This window comes from Lithobates pipiens, unplaced genomic scaffold (genome assembly GCF_037356315.1).
Source record: "Lithobates pipiens isolate NorthernLeopardFrog02 unplaced genomic scaffold, aLitPip1_a1.2 Scaffold_30, whole genome shotgun sequence".
NCBI classification, from domain to species: domain Eukaryota; kingdom Metazoa; phylum Chordata; class Amphibia; order Anura; family Ranidae; genus Lithobates; species Lithobates pipiens.
Window position 1 is genome coordinate 108,436,065 of NW_027507791.1, and position 21,341 is coordinate 108,457,405.

A 21,341-nucleotide genomic window follows, 5' to 3' on the forward strand; every position below is an offset into this window, starting at 1 on the left:
TGCTGCTTCTCCCGAGTACGGGGATACCACATGTGGGGGACTTTTTGGGAGCCTAGCCACGTACGGGACCCCGAAAACCAAGCACTGCCTTCCGGATTTGAATATAAAATGCTATAAAAAACAAACTAACCAGAGTCACCCGTAACACTTATACGGTGATCAGTGGTGAAAGGGTTAACTAGGGGCAATCAGGGGATTCAAATTTTTATTAGGTAGTATATGGGGGTCCCTGGCACTATATAAAAACCTGACGGGGAACCTAAATAACTAACTGGCTAACCAGCGTCACCAGTGACACTTATACTGTGATCGCTGGTGAAAGGGGGTGAAAGGGTTAACTAGCAGCAATCAGGGGGTTAAAACCATTATTGGGTAGTATATCGGGGTACCTAGCGCTATAAAAACCTGGCGGTGAACCTAAAAAAATAACTAGCTACCTAGCGACACTAGCGACACTGATGCAGCGTTCAGAAAAATTATCGCTTAGTGACACTGGCAAAAGGGGGTGAAAGGGTTAACTAGCGGAAATCAGGGGGTTAAAACCATTATTGGGTAGTATATCGGGGTACCTAGCGCTATAAAAACCTGGCGGTGAACCTAAAAAAATAACTAGCTACCTAGCGACTGTAGCGACACTAATGCAGCGATCAGAAAAACGATCGCTTAGTGACACTGGCAAAAGGGGGTGAAAGGGTTAACTAGCGGCAATCAGGGGGTTAAAAACATTATTGGGTAGTATATCGGGGTACCTAGCGATATAAAAACCTGGCGGTGAACCTAAAAAAATAACTAGCTACCTAGCGACACATGCAGCGATCAGAAAAATGATCGCTTAGTGACACTGGCAAAAGGGGGTGAAAGGGTTAACTAGCGGCAATCAGGGGGTTAAAAACATTATTGGGTAGTATATCGGGGTACCTAGCGCTATAAAAACCTGGCGGTGAACCTAAAAAAATAACTAGCTACCTAGCGACTGTAGCGACACTAATGCAGCGATCAGAAAAACGATCGCTTAGTGACACTGGCAAAAGGGGGTGAAAGGGTTAACTAGCGGCAATCAGGGGGTTAAAAACATTATTGGGTAGTATATCGGGGTACCTAGCGATATAAAAACCTGGCGGTGAACCTAAAAAAATAACTAGCTACCTAGCGACACTAGCGACACATGCAGCGATCAGAAAAATGATCGCTTAGTGACACTGGCAAAAGGGGGTGAAAGGGTTAACTCTAGGGGCAATCAGGGGGTTAAATCTTTATTGGGGGGTGATAGGGGGCTACCCTGGACCTAACACTAACTGTCCTGACAGTTTTTACTGTCACAACTGACACTGAATGCATTGATCAGTAAAGAAATGATCAATGCAATCAGTGACACTGTGACTGGGGGGGGGAGGGGGGGCGGGGGGGGATCGGGGGGCGATCGGGGGGGGGATCGGGGGGGGTTTGTGTGCCTGTGTGTACCTACATGTCAGTGTAGTGTTGGTGCACACTTACTTTTACTCTTCTCCTCGTAGTCCGGTCAAAAAGACCGCCCCGAGGAGAATGACATCACTTCCTCCTTCCTGTGTAAACAATACACAGGGGAGGAAGCTTCTCATTGGCCAGGAGCGATCCAGAGGGGGTGGCCGAAAACCAACGGCCATCCCCTCATCACGGAGCGCTCCTGGACCGAATCGGACCGCCGTAAACAGCGGGAGGGGGTCCGATCGGACCCCCCACCCGCTGGAAGGCAATCACGTAGATGTACGTGATTGTGCCTGCCTGTGCCATTGTGCTGACGTACAATGGCAATACGGCGGTCCTCAAGTGGTTAAAAGAAAGCTCTATTTGTGGGAAAAAAGGACGCAAATTTTGTTTGGGTACAACATTGCATGACCGCGCAATTACCAGTTAAAGCAGCGCAGTGCCAAATTGTAAAAAGACCTCTGGTCATTGACCAGCAAAATGGTCCGGTCTGAAAGTGGTTAAACTGCTCCTCTGTATGTATCTTCTGACATTCTGCACAAGGAGCCCCGTATCTCCGGAACCATAGGTGGTAAGAGCCCCAACTTGACCAGTGGTGTGGTAGGTTTTCAGCTACCCACATCCCCAAATTTGGGGTCTCTATGACCCCAGGTTGCCGAGCTACGACCCTCAGAGCTTGATCGTTTTTTTCTCTGGTATTTTTTTTTATATTATATACTGTGCCTCCGCTCCCTGCTTTCTATAGCCTTGTACAGGACAGGTAAGAATAACTTCTTCCTTTATTTGTAAAGAAAAAAAACATGCTTTATTATGACTATACATATAATATTCCTCCATTACACTGTACCTATATGAAAAGAACTGCACGGCGACGACCCGCACCGCACCTCCACCTGTCCTGGCCGCCCTCTTCCCGCCTTTTTCCTCTCAAGCAGCTGTCCGGGTAAACCACGCCCCCCAGGAGCTCTGATTGGGGGACGAGCGGCCAGTACAATCTGGCAGTCGAAGAGGTGACGGTGAGCCGGAGAAGAGAACAGCCCGGCGGACTGACGTCTACAGGCGAGCGCTGAACAGAGCGGTGAGCGGGGAAGGTGCGGGGATGAGAGGAACCTGAGAGGAACCTGAGAGCGGTGTGCGCCCCTCACTGAGGTTATCACAGGAAAGAGAGTGAGGAGCTTCTAGGGGAAGGGGCACTGCAGCTTTACAGAGCTCCGAGACATTCACATGATCGGAGCTTAGAGACCTGCGGAGGAGGAGAACTGAGAGAGTCCGAGGGAGAGCACCGCGTCCGGGCATGGTGATCGCTTATCACTAGGGCTCCCCCCCATATCCCCCGAGCATCCCTCCCCCCCATATCCCCCGAGCATCCCTCCCCCCCCCAATATCCCCCGAACATCCCCCTCCCCCCAATATTCCCCGAGCATCCTTCACCCCTCCCCCCAATATCCCCCGAACATCCCTCCCCCCAATATCCCCCTAGCATCGCTCCCCCAATATTCCCCGAGCATCCCTCCCCAATATCCCCTATCTCATCCCCTGTACACCCAGAGCATCCCTCCCCTCCCGATATCCCCCCGAGCATCCCTCCCCCAATATTCCCCGAGCATCCCTCCCCAATATCCCCTATCTCATCTCCTGTACACCCAGAGTAGCCCCCCCCCCCCCCCCCCTCTGTACACCCAGAGCATCTCCCTCTTTCCTCTGTACACACACTCGCCCCCAAATGTGGTGAACGCGTACCCCCCTTGCCCCCAGCATATCCAGTCATGATGAGAATATATCTCTCCCTTGATGCAGGGCACTTTCCAATTACCAGTTCTGCTGTTTGTGTCTACTCAAGTAAATTGTGCAGCACTTTGATGTCTATGGTGATCCAGTAATGATTTATAAAGTGTCCCTCCTGTAGCAGTAAATATTTAGAAGGATGGCACAGGTATCGCACACACTGATGTGCACAGCATTGTATAGCAGCTTAGTGTGTAAGGAGTATGCGATGTGTGCTTTGCTCCATTTGTCGGTTTCTTATAAATATGTTTATATAGAAGGATGTTATTTCGTTGATTGATAAAGTAAGTGGCAGGGGTGAGAAGCCAGCGGTGAACCTTGTTCTGAGTACAGCAGATTCTCTGCATAGGTTGATTGCTATGCAGCAAAATTGGCTGAGTGCTCTGTAAGGGATTCCTGATGGCTTATTGAGTTCAGGCCGCTACAGGCTCTGTATGCTGCTAATCTTACACATTATAACACGCTGTGCCTGTCTGACTTGTTGAGCATTGATCATGCTGCGGTGTTCTGTAGCTTGTAACATATGATTTTCTTCAAGCTGACCCCTCACATTTAATATTTGTATTGTTGTAGCGTTAAGCTGGCCATACACCATACAATTTTCTTATTCAATTTTCTTTTTTGACAAAAGTGAACTTTATTCAAAACAAAGCATACAGGTCAGCTTATAGCGTACAGTCCGTCAATAGAATATCCATGTACATACATCAATCAGAATACAAATCTCCACATAATGGGCATGTGCAAGAAACGTGCATAGAACTAGTCAACTTCTGTGCCAATTTGCAAGACGTTTGATAAGGGGAGTGGGGGGGGGGGCGGGAAAAATAGTACAGGGTCCCAGAGGCAAAAGGAGGCATTACCAGGGAGGGAGAAGTGCAGGGGGGCCGGGGATGCAGGAGAGGGGCAAGGGTGAGCCAAAGGCCCGACAGAGGGGAAAAGGGGGGGCAGGGAAAGGGGGTCATCTGAAGAACAAGTAACAAACACCAAATGCACGTCTTTCGCTTTCCGCCGTTGGATCATCAATCCCCATCTGGGTCAGGGGGAGTCACCTCCAATGACAGGGAGCCCCACGAGTCTATCCAAGAGGACCAGATTTTGTCAAATTTTTGCGGACGATTTCTATTGATATGTGTTATCTTATACAGCGGTAAAATAATATTCAAGGTATTTCTCCAAGCGTTGACGGTGGGCAAGAGCTCAGACCTACATTTCAACAACACCTCCCTTCGAGCGTAGTATGTAGCAAAGGCCACAAACCGTTTACCATATTTCCCTACAGCATGGTTATCCACCACGTTCAAAAGCATACGTTCCGGCTTCAACTGGAGAGAGCTTTCAGCAGTCTGATTAATATCAGTCAGAACCTGTTCCCAGAACTCTTGTAGCGCTGGGCAGGACCACACCATGTGCATAAAGGTGGCCTCCTCACTACCGCATCTAGCACAGTTGGGGGACCTATCCCTGTAAATAGCCGCCAATCTCTGTGGCGTATAATAGGCCCGATGCAAAGATTTCAACTGTATAAAACGGTCCCTAGCTGAGATTAAGGTCGAGACATGAGGAGACACGGGACTCCCAATCTTCCACCCCCAGTGATGGCATGTCCCTTTTCCATTAAGTGTATAGCTGGGGCAGTTTGGGTGACTTAGAGGCTGTCAGGTGAAAATAAATTGTGGATAGGGGAGCTAGTAGAAGCTTAGCAGTCAACAGCGTCTCAACCGGATCCTTCCCAAGAACCACCCCACCCGGGAATTTATGCTGAAAGGCATGCCTCAGCTGTAGAAATTGAAAAAAACATCCAGTTCGGCAGATCATATTTAGCCTTAAGTTCCGGGAACGTACCCAGCCTACCCCCCATCACTACATGTTTTAAAGTCACAATCCCTTTCTTGGCCCACACCTACGGGTCCGGGATACTCCGAAAATGAGACAGATTCGAATTACCCCACAGGGGCATATGGGGAGAGACCACACCAGGAGTCCGATGGATCGCCCTAGCCCGGCACCACACCCGGACAGTTGTGCGCATCAGGGTAGTAATGTAGGGGGTGCGCTCCGACACCTCGAAAAAGCAAATTACTTAGAGCTGTGTAAGACCCCAGAATCGTGGCCTCCAGGGTCACCGCTGGGTTGTCCCTTGGCTGCGAAAACCACCACCGGGCATTAACCAACACCGCCACCCAGTAGTAGCGCTGGAAGTCGGGAAGGGCGAGCCCGCCCTGTCCAACCGCCAGCTGCAGGTTAAGCTCCATATACCTAGCCGTTGGACCACCCATCTAGATCCCCAAATACTTAAACCTATCCACCCAGACTAGCGGGTTCTGCATAGTGGGCCTAGGCCCCGTCGGGCTCCGATTGGTAAATTAAGGACTTCTCCCAGTTGACCCTAACACCCGAATATATCCCAAATTCATCGACTAACTGTAGGGCCGCAGGGAGTGAGGAGGAGACATCAGCCAGATACAGAATAGTGTCATCTGCATACAAGGATATCTTCTCCTCTACTACTCCCACCCGAATTCCCCGAACTGCGGACGCATCACAAATTTTGGTGGCCAGAGGCTCCACCGCCAGGGCAAAAAGCCCAGGCAACAGTGGACATCCCTGTCGGGTACCCCTTCCCAGGGGGTGTTGGTGCATATACGAGCGTTCGGTGAGGTGTAAATCAATTGCAGCCACTGAATAAACACAGGTCCAAAACCAAATTTTTGAAGGACAGCCCAGAGATAATCCCATTCTACTGAATCGAAAGCCTTTTCGGCATTCAAGGACACCACCACCAGGCTGTCCTCCCGTGCTCTATCCATATGCATCAGCAATCTTCGTATGTTAATATCAGTCCCTCTGCCTGGCATGAACCCGGACTGGTCCGGGTGAACCAAAGCTGTGATTACCGTGTTCAGGCGGCCCGCCAAAACCTTTGCCAGGATTTTCAAATCGACGTTCAGGAGAGATATGGGCCAGTACGAGGAACACGGTTCAGGATTCTTGCCAGGCTTGGGGAGGACTACAATAACTGCCTCCGACATTGTCGCAGGAAGCACCCCACTGTCCCGCGCCTTCAACAGGACCTCTCTAAAGATGGGTAGAATATCTTCCGCATAGTGCTTAAAAAACTCAGCGGGGAACCCGTCCGGTCCTGGTGTCCCCCCCCTGCAATGATTTGACAGCTCTTTGGACTTCTGACAGTGTCAGGGGACTATCTAGAGCTTCCCTTGACGTGTCGGTAAGACACGGCAGGTCCACTTGATCCAAATAGAGACTTAGTTCCTCTGCTGTATACCGGGCTCTAGAGCTATAAAGAGCCTGATGGTAAGAGGCAAATCTAGCATTGATCAGTTAGAACATGCCCATCGGGTGACTGAATACGTGATATCGAGACTGGGTAGGAATGCTCTCTGGACAACCATGCCAACAGTCTACCATTGCGCTCGCCCTGCTCAAAAATTCTCTGGCTCTGATGGAGTAAACGGATTTTTGTAGCGGAGGCTCGTAGAAGATTAACATCTCTCAGAGCTTCCCTGAAACATGAGTATGCCTGAGGCGTACGATCACTACCATATCTAGACTCCATAAGTCGAACCCTATCCTCAGCTTACAGAAGGTCTCTCCTAGCTTCCCTACGAACCCCACCAATGTGAGCTTGAAATTGCCCGCGCATACAAACTTTGAAGGCATCCCAAGTATCCGGAATGGGGACACCTCTATCCCGCATGTTCCAGAAAGCAGCAATATCCGCCTTACCCGGTATAGCTATCCGTGGGTCAGTGAGCCAAAACCTTGAGGGGGGGCAGGATAATTACAGCGTCAGGGAGACTGGGGCATGGTCCGAGATCTCCCTGGGTAAAATGGAAATATCCCTCACCTTAGAAAGGACAGGACCCCCCGAGTACACCAGGTCAATCCTGGAAAACGTCTTTTACGTTGCTGGGTGGCAGGTAAATGCTCTCAGCCGGGGGTGTTGCCAACGCCAGACGTCAGTGAGGTTAAACACTTCGGCCCAGGCCCTCAGCGCCGCAGTAGTGCTAGAGGACTGCGACAGTCTGTCCATTGCGGGGTCCGGGACCATGTTAGTCCCCCATCAGCAGGATGTTATCCATGTCATATTGCGTGAGTTTTGTCACAATCTGTTATAGTAAAGACACCGAGGCCGTCGGAGGTATGTACAAACCCACCAACACCACCTCCAGGGACATATTTGCATGGATGATGACAAATCTCCCCATCGGGTCCACCTCCAGGGCCAAAAGCTGAAAAGACAGACTTGCGTTTAAGGATACTCATTCCCCTCGCTAAGTTCGAATAGGTCGCAAACTCATAACTCTACCCCCTGTTAGGTGTGTCTCATACAAACGTGGGGAGAGTGTTTTTGCAAAAACTGGAACACCAGTGACCACTTAATCTTAGAGTTCAGGCCCCTGGTGTTCCAGGATACAATTTTACAGGAAGACATTGAGCTCCACATACCACTCTATAGGTCTAGATCGAGCTCCCACCACACCACCATTTCGTACCTGCTGTAATACAATTCCAATGTAAGACATAAAGCAGTTATGACATATACCAAGCTGACTCACACGAACACCAACATGTTGGAACAAAACAAAAAACACACCCCACCCCCCACCCAACCCGGAGGGGGCTTCACTCCCAAACCAAAAAGGGGCAACAGGCCCCCGTGGGGACGTGCACTACAAGAGGGCACCAGAGTCCCGTCCTCTGAGGTACAGTACATGGAGCGGGTAACGGAGTTCGGCAAGTCATTGCAAACATTTTTCCCGGCTGGGGGCATTAGGCTTAGGTTACAAGCTTGGCAAGGGGAATGAAAGGGCACGGGGGGCCACTCGCCCACAAGGCGGCCTCCACGATCAGTTCCGCAGTTCCAAGGGCCAGGGGCACTGTAACATGGGGGCCTCAGAAAAAGAACTGGCTCAGCAGGGCAGATGGTGGATTCCGGAGATAAGGCAAACCACAATTGGAGACAAACTAGACCAGGCCTCTCCTCAATAGGTTGCAGGCATTTTGTCCCCCACCCCTCCAGGACCCCCAAACAAACAGGATAACAGGAGACGTCTAAGCGGCTGGCAGAGGGCCAACCAAGTTCACTGTGCTGGTAGATCAAAGGAAAAAAAACTTGACAAGGGGGATGAAAAGGCCCGGGGGGGGGGGGGGGGGGCGCTCGCCCACAAGGCTGCAGCCATATCCAGTTCCGCAGCTCCAAAGGGCCGGGGGCACGGTAGCATCGGGGGCCTTGCCAAAGGGCAACTGGCACAGCAGAGCAGGTGGCGTGTTCCAAAGGGGGGGGGGGGAATCCACAATGGATGTCAGGCCAGTCCAGGCCGCCCCTCCACAGGTTTCAGTCAACTTGCCCCCCACCTCTCCAAGGTCCCCAATCAAACTGAGTGGCAACAAAATTCAGGTTACTGGTAGATCAGTGCCTCCGCACTGTTTCAATCCACGAGGAGGCCTCTGTCTCCCCATCTTCCACTCGCAGCCGGGCCGGGAAGAGCATACTATATTTCAACCCCTTGGAGCGCAGCTTGGCTCGGACTGCATCAAATGACTTGCGTTGGCGCTGTGTCTCCATGGTGTATTCAGGGAATATCATGAGCCTCGCATTTTCAAATTTAAGTTCCTGAAGCGCCCTAGCCTCCCGCAGCACCAGATCCCTGTCCTTGTAATGCAAGAGCTTAAAGATAAAGGTGTGGGGTGGAGCGCCTGGTGGGCCACGTGTAGCCGGCATACGGTGAGACCGTTCGACCGTAAAAAGGGAGAAAAATGGGCCCTCGGTAGAAGCTCCTTAAGCAGGCGTTCTATAAAGGTAACAGGGTCATTACCTTCGGAGTCCTCCGGAAGGCCAACGATGCGCGGATTATTGTGCCGTTTCCGGTTCTCAGCGTCCTTTGCGTGGGTCTCCAGGGCCTTGACTCTGGCCTTCAGGGTATGGAGGTCACCAGCATGGTCCCGCACCGCATCCTCCGTCGTAAACACCCGCTGCTCCACCTCTGCGACTCGGCCGTGGAAGGAATCCGGGTTGCGGCGAATAAAATCCACGTTGGTCTGCAAGTGGTCCATTTTTTCCATCAACGCTGCCTGACCCGTGGCTATAGTCTGCAGAGCTATGGCGATGTCCGCCGCGGGAGGGGGATCTGCAGCTTCCGTCTGAGACGCCATGTGGCTCGAGGATGCGGCCCGGCCTCCGGCCGGGGCCTTGTCTCGTGCGGCGGTTGGTTGCGAAGTTCTTCGTGACCTGGCACTGGGCATGGCCCGGGTATCCTCACCACTGACAGAGTGCGCTCCACCACCCAGTGGCACTTGGATGCCGCCGTAGAAGGATTAATGGCCGGACTCCAGGAGCTCTGTTAAGGAGCGTCCTCTCCCAGCGCCATCTTGGACACGCCCTTCAATTTTCTTTTAGATTTACCTTCAACTGTGTAGTACAAGGGCCTGCCTGATTGCACACAAACTGAAAGTGTTTGCATTTGACCTCATATATGGTTTTGGTAAATCTAAAGGAAATCTATAGAAGAAAATTGTATAATGTATGGCCAGCCTTAGTCTTGTATACTTGAGAACAGAGATCCTGCCATAAGTCTCCATAAACCTGAGATGAGCTTTGCGTTGGGTGACCCTTTAAGTGCTTACCTAGTTGGGCTTATGTCAGTACCTAGATGCATACTTTATCACTGTTATACAGTCCATTTAAATTGCATTTATTAAAGCTATCAATATTTTCCATCTTGAAGATCTGATGGTACATTTATTTATTTATTTTCGCTCAGTTTATATGATCAGTAACTTTTATTTTTTGTATGTTCATACACTACAGTGGTATTCAAGCCTTGATTATTTTTAGCAAATTCTTCTGGAATATAGACTGGCAGTGTTCTGCTTCTTGGGTGAAACTTGTCCGTTCCAATTTGATTCACCTTGACCTCTAAATGCTCCTCTGTTACATAGACATAGGAGGAGTTCACAGGCTGAAAAAAAAATCACAAAAGTGCAGCGGCAAGATACATTTTAATCTATGTGCAATACAATAGTGCAATGCAAATATATCAAACGATTATGTGTCACCCTAAGACCCCTTCCACACCACCTTAGAGGCACATTTCGGCCAATAGCGGGGCGCTTTTACCCCCCGCTAGCGGCCGAGAAAGGGTTAAAACCGCCAGCAATAGCGGCGTTTTACCAGTGGTATTACAGCGCTACCCCATTGATTGGGGAGCAGCGGTGGAGGAGCGGTAAACGCACCGCTCCAAAGAAGTTGCTGGCAGGACTTTTCCCTGACGTCCTGTCCTCGGGCTTTCACACTACAGACAATGGTGCAGCTTTTTTCAGGGCGGATTGCAGGTGCTATTTCTAACGCTATGGCGCCTGCAAAAAGCCCTGGTGTGAAAGGGGTCTTAATTTAACAAACAAATCTTAATGTGAAGCCAAAAACTGAAATCAGGGATTTCTTTGTTTTTATGAGTGAAATGACAGATGTGGCTACAAAATGACACCAAACTTTTAATGATAAACCACACAGCACCTCGGTGTGCAACAGAGGGAGGTTTACTAGAATCCTATGACACCCCCCCCCCCCCCCCCCCCAAATTAAAGCGGTTGTATGTGGCTTTTACCTACAGGTAAGCCTATACAGTAATAAGGGTATAATAATAACCCTGTATGGTTTAGGAGATAGTCCCCTCACAATGAGCCACTGATTGAAAGCCCAGCAGACGCCGGACCCTGCTGGGAAAGAAATCTCCCACACACATATGTGGGAGTGACGATATTGCGGCTCTGGCCACTCGCAGCGCTGGAGCCGCCATACCCGGAAGACACGCAGAGGGAACATGTCAGCTCCCTTGGCGTGGATCCGGCGAGATGTCGGGGGCCTCGTTCTAAGGTAAGTATTTATTTCATAATGATCTAGTATGCGGTGCATACAAGCTCGTTATGCCTTTTTTCTCTTGTAGGTCTAAAAAAAAAAGTCAGCGGGTTTACTGCCGCCATACATTATACAACATTCAAATTCCTTTTAGATTTACCTTTTTAACTATATAGTGCAAGGACCTGCCATATTCCATACAAATTGAGTGTTTAGGTTTGGGTGACTCTAAAGGGAAATTGGATAATTGTATAATGTATGGCCAGCCTTAAGCCCTGTACACATGGGCAGATTATTCACCACTGGGCTTTTTACGCTATAAAAAAAAAAAATGCATCTTTTCGGTTATAAAATTTTATTTTTCTTCCTAAATTTTGACAAATCATGTCTTCGGTAAAAAAAAAAAAAAAACTTAAATCCATTTAGATTTGGTCTTTGTGAAGGTTATAGAGTCTACAAGCTATGATGCCAATCATTGAAAATTAACCACTTAAGGACCGCTTCATGTAAATATACGTCCTTTTTGTTGAAGAGCGATATCTCGGTAACGGCAGCAGCTGCTGCCACAACCGAGGTATCCCTCTTTACAGGAGGTGGTCCTGTGTACGATAACGGTGGTCTCCGCGGCGGGTTCGCCACGAGCCGTCGGTAGCGGCGGAGGCGATCTGGTCCTGTCGATGGCCGGGTATGGAGACGAGTGAGGCTAAGATGGCCCCCACCCGTCTCTATACCATAGGAGGGCAGAAGCGATGTCAAAACGTCACTTCCGCCCATACCTCTTAAAGGTGTTTTTTTTTTTTTTTTTTTTTTTTTTTTCAATGTCATTTTTTTTAAAATAACTTTTATTTTTATTTTTTTAATTGCATTTAAGTCCAAATATGAGATCTGAGTACTTTTTGACTCCAGATCTCATATTTAAGAGGACCTGTCATGCTTTTTTTCTATTACAAGGGATGTTTACATTCCTTGTAATAGGAATAAAAGTGGTCCATTTTTTATTTTATTTTATTTTTTTTTTTGTGTAAAAAAATAATAAAAAAAATCAAGTAAAATAAATAAGAAAAAAATAAAATAATTTAAACCCCGTCCCGACGTGCTCGCGCACAGAAGCGAACAAAGCGATATTTAGTAAGAGGCATCGTGATTATTATTATTTTTTTTTTTTAAGTTGTAATTTTTTGTACTTTTTCACACCGTTTAAAACATATGAGGAGAGGACAGAGGAAACCCTGCAACAGCACGAGCTGGCACACTCCTGTGTGCCTTTCAGTGCCCCCACAGTGCCACTACACTGCTCATCTGTGCCGCAAAAATTTGTGAAAAATTTGTTTTCGTTTTCTTTCCACATTTTCCATAAACTGTGGGGGGAAAAAGACATGTTCAAAAGACTCTTTACGCCTCGTAGCATATTCGTTGGGGTGTTTTTAATTTTCAAAATGGGGTAATTGTGTGGGTAATGCCACTGTCCTGGTGCTACAGGGCCTTCAAAAGTGTGACAGGTAGGAATTAAATTAGATGTGTAATTTATGCTACTTGAATTGATCACATGGTAAAGGGCTACTGTGATTGTCCCTTTTACCCCGATCCGTGATGCGCTGGGTCCCGAGGACCCAGCCATCATGGACACTCCCAGCTGTGTTCCCCAGGGGGCATGGGAGGCCATCGTATGGTGGCCTCTCAGAACTAGCTGGTTAAAGTAATTGTAAAACCTTTATTACTTTAAAAACAAACAAAAAAAAAACAGCAAACCTGCTATACTTGCCTGCTCTGTGTAATGGTTTTGCACAGCAGTGCTGGATCCTCCGGGCTCCTCATCTTCCCTCTATGCCCACTCCCTTGTCACAGGCTTTAAGAGCAGCAGGAGCCAATGGCTATTTCTGTTGCCTCTGTCCTGTGAGGGGAGAGAGCTGCGGGATTCAGACCGCAAACAATGTAGAATGGGGAGAGGGAGACTGATGTCGCCCTATGACAAAGTGCTTGTACAAGGACCATGGTCTAGAAGAGTGTTTTTTGTGTTTTTTTTTTTTTTTGTTTTTTTGTTTTTGTTCATTTTTAGGATTAGAAATCAATAATGCAAAGTATATATGGCTAAACCTAGTCACTAAAATCCTATACTTTCAGTAAGTGCAAAATGGTCACTTATTGGGATGCTTTGATTTAGTCTTGTTTTATGCCCATTTTTATCTGTTTGAGCCCTGTGTATGTGGCTGGCATTATTTTGTTCGGCCTTATGCTGCCCCATCGCCCACACAGTTTTCTGCTTCATTATCCATGTCTTTCCAACCTTTCATTCACGCTTGCATTGAAAGGATGAATAAGATTAACCTTTCAGCCTTCATCACCCCGTGTTGACTCCTGCCTTTGTACTTCTGTGATGGGCGATCTTTATAGTAAAGAAGTAATAGGGCTTGCCCGTCTGGGAGGATAAAAAAAACTTGTTTTCCCTTTCACCTTGTTAATAGCATGTACTACGCATTGATGCTCTTTTGTCTATGTTGGGCCTAGTTTACACAGAGTATTTTTAATTTTGTTTAACCATTTGCTTACTGGGCACTTAAACCCACTTCCTGCCCAGACCAGCTTTCAGCGCTGTCACTCTTTGACAATTGCACGGTTATGCAATTCATGTACCCGGCACTATGCAAATGCTGGGAACATGAAAGGTTGGGGCTGGAGATGGGGGGGGGGGGGGGGGAGGAGATATATCCTTCGCGTCTGCACCACGCCATCGCCCTGTACGCATGGCACCTTTTTAGGGTGGGGAGCTGCAAGTGCGGTCAACTTGACTGATGGACGGGAGTTCTATTGGTCCTCAATGGGTGGCTTTGGCTGTTTCGGCGAGGATGTTCCTCCCCAGTCAGCCCTTTCACAAGCGCACTACACACTTTAATGCACCGTGAATTTGGAGGGAATCCTTTAAGTGCTTTTCTCTAATTTGCTACATATTCTTTCACTTTTTTCACATGTTCATTTATGGCCATATACTTGTTTACTATTTTTCATGCCAGTCACGATTTTTGGTCTAAGTCAAATCCCTCACTAGTACAATATTCAATCTCGCCACATTTTGTTATGGGTTTTTCCCATTTCCTTTATTTCACCCACTCACTCATTTATATTTTCAGAAATTGAGTTCATCGATCACCCCCCATAGGAGAAATTCATAAGTGCTCTTGGCTCCCTTTAGCACGCCCCATCCTCTGCTCCCGCGGTGGACCCTCTTATACAGTCCTTGTCCTTTTTGGTTTCCATGCACATTTACAAGAGTATTTCCAGTGTTGTCAGTTTTGTCCCTTATACCTACTACTTTTCCCAATCTTTGGGTATACTTATTAGATTTGGCTACTCGTATACATTTTGTATTTTTATAGAATGATGCTGCACCAGCCCCTGAAGAGTCGGCACTGTCCCACGAAATGCGTCAGACTTACACAGATGCACCATGTCCTACATACAGTCCATCATGCTTTTAATGAGAAATTTTAGATCCAACATGTTATATAGTCCTATAGGGAATCCTGTCATAGAGGTTATTTTTCCATACCATGATGTGTCATGCTATTTATGTTAAAATCATGTTTTATTTCAAAATTTGTAATTATGCATGTACTTGGACGATAATCGTAGAAGGAACAACTATTTGATAATTATTCATCGTCCAATAATATGCCTCATTCAAAGTCCCAATCTCTTTTCCATTCCATACCACTAGGGATGGAGCCACATTTGTGTGAGTCTCGTATAAAGTCCCAAAACTTTTTTTCCATTTGAGTAGTGGGTGTCACCTTTTAACCATGCAGTAGCTCCCTCCAGCACTCGATGGGTAAAAGCTCCTTTTGTCTAGGGCAGTGATTCTCAACCAGGGTTACGTGGAAGTTCCCACTGACACATTGATCTTTTTTTAGCTATCTTTAAGGAGGTAATTCTTCCCACTGACCATCACACTAAAGCAGCCTTTCTCAACCTTTTCAACAGAGAGGAACCCTGGAAATAATTCTCCGGTCTTTGGGAACCCCTGCTAAAAATTTAAAATCTACAATTCATCATACAATAGTGTGATTGTCAATGAGAAGAATGCTTCTTAGCCCTTGTACACACGGTCTGAGATTCCGACAACCAAATCCATCGGAGTAATTCCGACGGATTAATTCCAGAAGAGGTCCAGAATTGATGTTGCATGCACACAGTCGGACTAAGTTGTCGGAAAATCCAATTGTACATAATGTGATGATGTTATTTCGTTAGGACGGGACTACGTTCAGGCTAATAGCCAATAGCTTTGGTCTAGGAATTTGATCTGAGCATGCGTGGCACTTTGTCCGTCGGAGTAGGCTACTATTTTGTTGGAAAAGTTGGTCCGTCGGATATTCAGACGGAAACAGTCCGATGCCGACCACACACAGTCGGAATCTCCGACCGTGTGTACAAGGGCTTACGCTTGTGGTTATTGGGAAGAATTACCCCCTTATAGATAACTAAAAAGATCAATGGTGTCCTTGAACACTTACCTGAGAGGCAGAAATGTACCATTGCTCAGGGAACCCCTAGCAACCTCTAGAGGAACCCAAGGGTTCCAATGAACCCTGGTTTAGAAACCTTGCACTAATGTATCATGAGTTGTAGATTTCTAATTTTTAGCAGGGGTTCCCCCGAGACTGGAGAACTATTTCAAGAGTTCCTCTGTGTTGAAAAGGTTGAGAGGCTGGTCTAGGGGTTCAGGAATAAGCAGTAGTATCTACAGATGAATTTCAGGTACAGTATAGATATTTTAGACATGGTTACAAAGCAAAGCATTCTCTGATTGGACAAGGTGGAGAGGTGGGTAGGGCTCAGAAGCAAGTAGAGATATGAGGTCTTGTCCACACTTGTTATCTCTATATACAAAATAAACATTAAAGCAGAAATTGCCCTTTTTAAAACTAAAAAATTGCAAGTAGGGCCTTTTGGTAATCAAGGCTTTATAAGGAAGTCTCTTATGCCATTTAAAAAAAACAAAAAAAAAAAACGTTGCTGAGGCTGGGTTCACATTGCAGCGATGCGGGAACGCCGCGAATCCGCGGCGGGTTCCCGCATCGCATGCCTCCCGGTGGCAGTTCACACTGCCCTATGCGAACTGCTGGGAGTGTCAGTGAAATGTTAATGACACCCCCAGATCAGTTCGCATATCGCAGTGCGATCTGCAAACTCGGACAGGAATCGGATCGCATGGTGTGAACACCCATGCGATCCGATTCTGCTGCGGACCAAAAAAAGGGTCCTGTGCGAGTTTTGGGAGGGTGCGATGCGAATTCAGCCATACTATCTGTATGGCTGAACTCGCATCGCACAGAGATCGGATGTGATTTGCACTGCAGTGCGGTGCGAATCACATCCGGTTCTCGTAACCGCAGCAGTGTGAACCCAGCCTTAATCTGCTAGCAATTTTTCTCAAGTCAACTTCCAGGACGGCACACCTGAGATGAGAGGCTCCTCCCTACAGGAAACACAATCAATCGACAGCTGTTTTAAGTCCCCACCCTTCCCCCTTGATCCTCGGTTTTTGATTGTGTTTCTCCCTACACAGCGAAACTTTTTTTTTTTTTTATTTTTTTTTTTTTTTTTTTTTTCAAAATGACCCGAAGCCTGGGGCTGGTGGTCTCCCCCTGGGAGCCGGACCACAAGCTTGGGAAGCCTCTGGGTCTGGTAGGATATTCTTGTTTCTTGTCCTTCCTAGGGGGTTCCCCTATCTTTTCCTCAGGGGGGGGCAGCAAGAATTGGAAGAGCCCCCCTGAGAGCTGAAGGACCCTGGGTACAGTGGTGTACCCAGAACTTCGGGGGCCATTATCCTGTCTTCCCTCCTTACCTTTACAGGTGGCTGTTCAGGCGGGGGTGCTGGCCATTGGTTCTTTCCAGGGGGATCGTGTCCCCGACTCCTGGGTCCCTGGTAGCTCACGTGAGCCGCCGGAGAAGGCGTGGCAACAAGCACCCGCGTCATTTTCAAACTTTGTGAAAATGGCGGCGGCATTCTTATCCAGGAGGGAAGGCTGAGAGTCGGTAGGAGCAGGCGCCCACATCCTCCTTCCGCTAGAGCGAGGAGGCACCAGTTTACTATGGTGGATGTCTGCCTTAACCACCTCAGATGGTGATGAGGAACGGAAGGCATTGCCCCCCCCCCCCCCCCCCCATGTGTATATACTGACTGGTACAGTGCAGGACACAGCCTAACCTTGCACCTCCCTATGGGGACAGCAGTTGGGGGGGGCACTTTGGCGGCTATCCTCCTTGCGTGTGGATCATAAGGATGGAAAAGCAAGCCCGCTGGCTGTGGCTAAAAGGGGAAGACTACAACGGTGAGTACTTTCCTTTGCCTTGGGAATTTAGCTGCAAAATCCCCAATTCCAGCCAGAGGGTTTCTGGGCGTTTGAGATAATCTACCCTGGGGTCTGGATTCAAATAGCCCTTAAGCTTCTGCTAAAAACACCAGCCGCAGCTCCCTCTGACATCAGAGACGCTGTATGGTGGACAGGTGGTGCAGAGGAATGAGTGTGCCTAAACCACCTCAGATGGGAAAGAGGTAGGTAGGCCATTGCTCCCCCTTCCCTGTGTATATACTGACTGGTGCAGTGCAGAACCTGGGGTTGGGATACAAATAGCCCAGACGCCGCTGCTAAAACCACCAGCCACAGCTCCCTCTTACAGCAGAGACACTGTGGTTATCGCAGCAGTAGGTTGCCAGCCTCTCCCTACATGCCCAGTTGTGGTACAATAGTAGGGATGAATATAGCATACAGAGGGGACCTGGTAGATACAAAGTTACTTACAGGCCAGGTATACCACTGAACAAGTTATTAATTGGGCAGTGGTTGGTGGATTCAGACGCTTCCCTGGTCAGCAGGTGCACTAGGTTACCGGTGTTCTGCCTAATAGAGTCCGCCTATCAAATGCTGTCCGCTCTGTACTGCGCATGCGCAGTACGGAGCAGACGAAGCTTCGGAAAAACTCCGAAGCTGAACGGCGCCTGCGCCGTGAGTGGAGGAGGTAGCCCCACTATCCAAGCAGACATAGAGTTAAGAATTTTAGAGGGCCCCTCGCGGGCGAGCTTCGCTCGCCACGCTTCGGGCTCGGCCTCGCTCCGCTCGGCTCTTTTTTATTCTAACTCTATGTCCACTTGGATAGTGGGGATAGAACCTGGACTCACGGCGCAGGCGCCGTTCATCCTCGGCAATTTTCGGAATCTGTGTTCCTGTGTACTGCGCATGCGCAGTACGCAGGGGACACCATCTGATGGAGGACACTATTTTACAAGACACCGGCCCTATTAACCCAGCTGCTAGGAATCTGAAGTTGCTTCATGATGCTTAAAAGCTGACCTAACATTCAAGGATGGGCAGGGACCAAGCTTCTGTGTGGCACAGTAGGGGTTCCCTTGTGACAGATCCTCCTTTTGGGGGTTGCTCGCTATAGGTAACTTTCATAAGCTCCAACCTCCCACTCCACCTTTACACTGTGGTTATATTATAGTGTAGGAGGTAAGAAGAAACTTTTTTGTTGGTTTGGGTATTGGGGGCCTGAGGCTGAAGTATAAAGATGTATATCCGATCGAATAGGTTTCGGCTCGGTGCATGGCCTTCATTTCGCCCTTTTAGCAAAACTAGACCTAGCAATATGGGTAGTCTACTCCTGCTAGGGACTTTAATCTCCTGAAGTAGGCTCTCAGGTGTAAGTAAAGCCATAGATTGGGCATGCCTTAAACCCAGGGATCAAGCTTCTGTTAATCTATTACCCTTAAGTAGGCTTCCCTTTAGTCTTTGCTGACATAAAGATAAAAAGGAACAAAAAAGGTGGTCTGTCAGGCCCCCCCCCCTTTTTTTTTTTTTTTTTATTTTTTTTTTTTTTTGCAGTTTTATTTCCCTGTTCCTAGTGTTAAGACAGGCCCTCTTATTGATTAATGTAGTGTCCTTGTCTTACACAGGTCTCTGATTTTATCTTTTTAGTGGTTCTAAGTAGCACCTACAGACACAATAGACCATGGTTTGTAGATGCAAGAGGCAACATTGCTAACCTACAAGTTTAACATGTTTTCTGATTCCATCTTTAAGAGCCCATTTCACCTAGATCCTGCATCCGAAGCGGAAAAGGCAGGGACATCGTGGAACAGACCTGCAGATCAGCCGCATGATCCAGCTAAGTTACCTTCATCAAGCATATGAGCATATGGAGTGGAGGTAAAGCTCACTGCAGAACCAAGGTTTGCCAAGAGGGTCTTGCAGTGGCCCCACCCTAAGGTAGGCCTGAGGTACTTGTTTATCCTCTCAGGTGTGCTGTCCTGGAAGATGACTTGAGAAAGGTACCAGTTACTTACCGGTAGCTGTCTTTCTGGGAAATCTTCCAGGTCGGCAGGCCTACTTCCCACCCATCGGAGGAGGGAAAATTGTAGAACACTAGAAGGTGAGTGCCTATGAGGAATGATTTCCCTTGTGAACCGGGTTCAGGAGTTACTTCTCTACAAACTGAGGATCAAGGGGAAGGGTGGGGACTTAAAACAGCTGTCGATTGTGTTTCCTGTAGGGAGGAGCCTCTTATCTCAGGTGTGCCGTGTCCTGGAAGATTTCCCAGAAAGACAGCTACCGGTAAGTAACTGGTACCTTTTTATTTTTTAAAATCTGAACATTAACTGTGGCACGTGTGCAGAACAGCATAGGGTCACAGCATCTGAAAAGATGCCCTGAATGCATGTGTGGGAGTTACTTCATTAGTGCTTGTCCAGTGGTTGAAAGCAAGAAGACCGCAGACCCAGAAGAAGAGGAGAATACTGGCATCGATGGAGCATCTCTCAAATCTCTGGTGGAAAATACACTCGGAAGTGTGTCTCATAATGTTCAAGTATGCTGTTCAGCATTAACCCATGCAGTGTGGAGGGGAGGGCCCACTGCAAGGTTTACACCTGTCTGACATTCATTCTTTTTATAAGGAAGCCTGAGCTAGGAGTTTACGGTTTAAATTAAAAGTGAACTGTGGCTGCAGGAAAGAAACTTCCTCTGTCTATGGCTGGCCTCAGTCTGTTATTTAACTTTTAACATAGCGGTTAGGCTGCATTCGCATTATAGCATTTTGTGATTGTGTGCAAAATCGTGCCCCCGCATGTGCACATTCTTGTGTTTTTGTTATGTGACATAAATTGTAAAGCAAAATTATTTCAGCGGGCAACAAACGTGACGACAACGCTAATTTTATGTTGTTTTTTTTATTTCACGGTTTTGTAAAGGTATGCGACATTTTGTGTTTGCATAAATTCAGAGAAAATAATAGTGTAAGTGCAGCATTAGAGGGTTGAGCTTTTATTTGATCAGTTAAACCTTTATCCCAATAGGGGAATAAAAAAAAAAAAAAAAAAAAAAAAAAACTTACTGCTTAAAGTAATATCTGGAGCTTTAATTCATTAGTAACTAAATCTAGTAGTCCATCTAACCTCACCCTCTCCACCAGTAGACAATGCTTCTGTTCAGGGGTGGTTACATTGTTCCTCCATTGATACAGTGAAGGAGTGAATATAGTCACCCTTAGGCTTCTTGAACACTTGCAGCTCCTAAACTCAACTCCAAAAAAACGTATGTGTGAATGTGCTCAAAGGCTTTTAGCGTTTTTAGATGAGCTCCAACCTCCCTCTCCTGAATGTGAAAGAATTGCGTTCAGGATAGGAATGTTTTGACTACAGTTAAACTCAAAACCATGGCACGTTTTTGACATGTTTTCCCGTGGCCACGGTTAATGTAGGCTAGTGTACATGAAGCCTTAAACAGGAGATGTCCACATCACCAGATGAGAAGATTTAAAAAAAGAAAACAAAGGCAGCCACTTCATCTAAGGGTGTGTACGCTGAAAAATATATTAACCGCTTGCCCACTGGGCACTTGAACTCCTAACCAGGCCAATTTTCAGCTTTCGGTGCTCAGTTTGACAATTACTCATGCAACACTGTACCCATATGAAACGTTTGTCCTTTTTTTCACACAAATAGAGCTTTCTTTTGGTGGTATTAACCACCGCTGGGTGTCTTTTATTTATTTATATTTTTTTAAAAAAATTTGCGCTATAAATCAAAAAAAAATTGTTTCTGTTAAAAATTTATTGGCACGGACGGCTGGACCTGTAGTTCCAACAGTGCTGCAAACGATCTCTCCCTCTCTCCTCTCACACTGTACCGATCGGTACAGGGAGGGAGGAACCGGTGTCA

General features: G+C 47.5%; 1 protein-coding gene across 2 annotated transcripts in view; it reads left to right on the forward strand.

Annotated features, from left to right (window-relative positions):
• The first annotated feature begins 2,439 nt into the window (after positions 1 to 2,439).
• Positions 2,440 to 21,341, forward strand: part of FMN1 (formin 1) — a 549,096-nt gene continuing 530,194 nt past the window's right edge. For both annotated transcript variants that reach the window (XM_077464743.1, XM_077464745.1), the window contains exon 1: positions 2,440 to 2,542. The gene's annotated coding sequence lies outside the window, so the exon portion shown is untranslated. The remainder of the gene's footprint in view (positions 2,543 to 21,341) is intronic.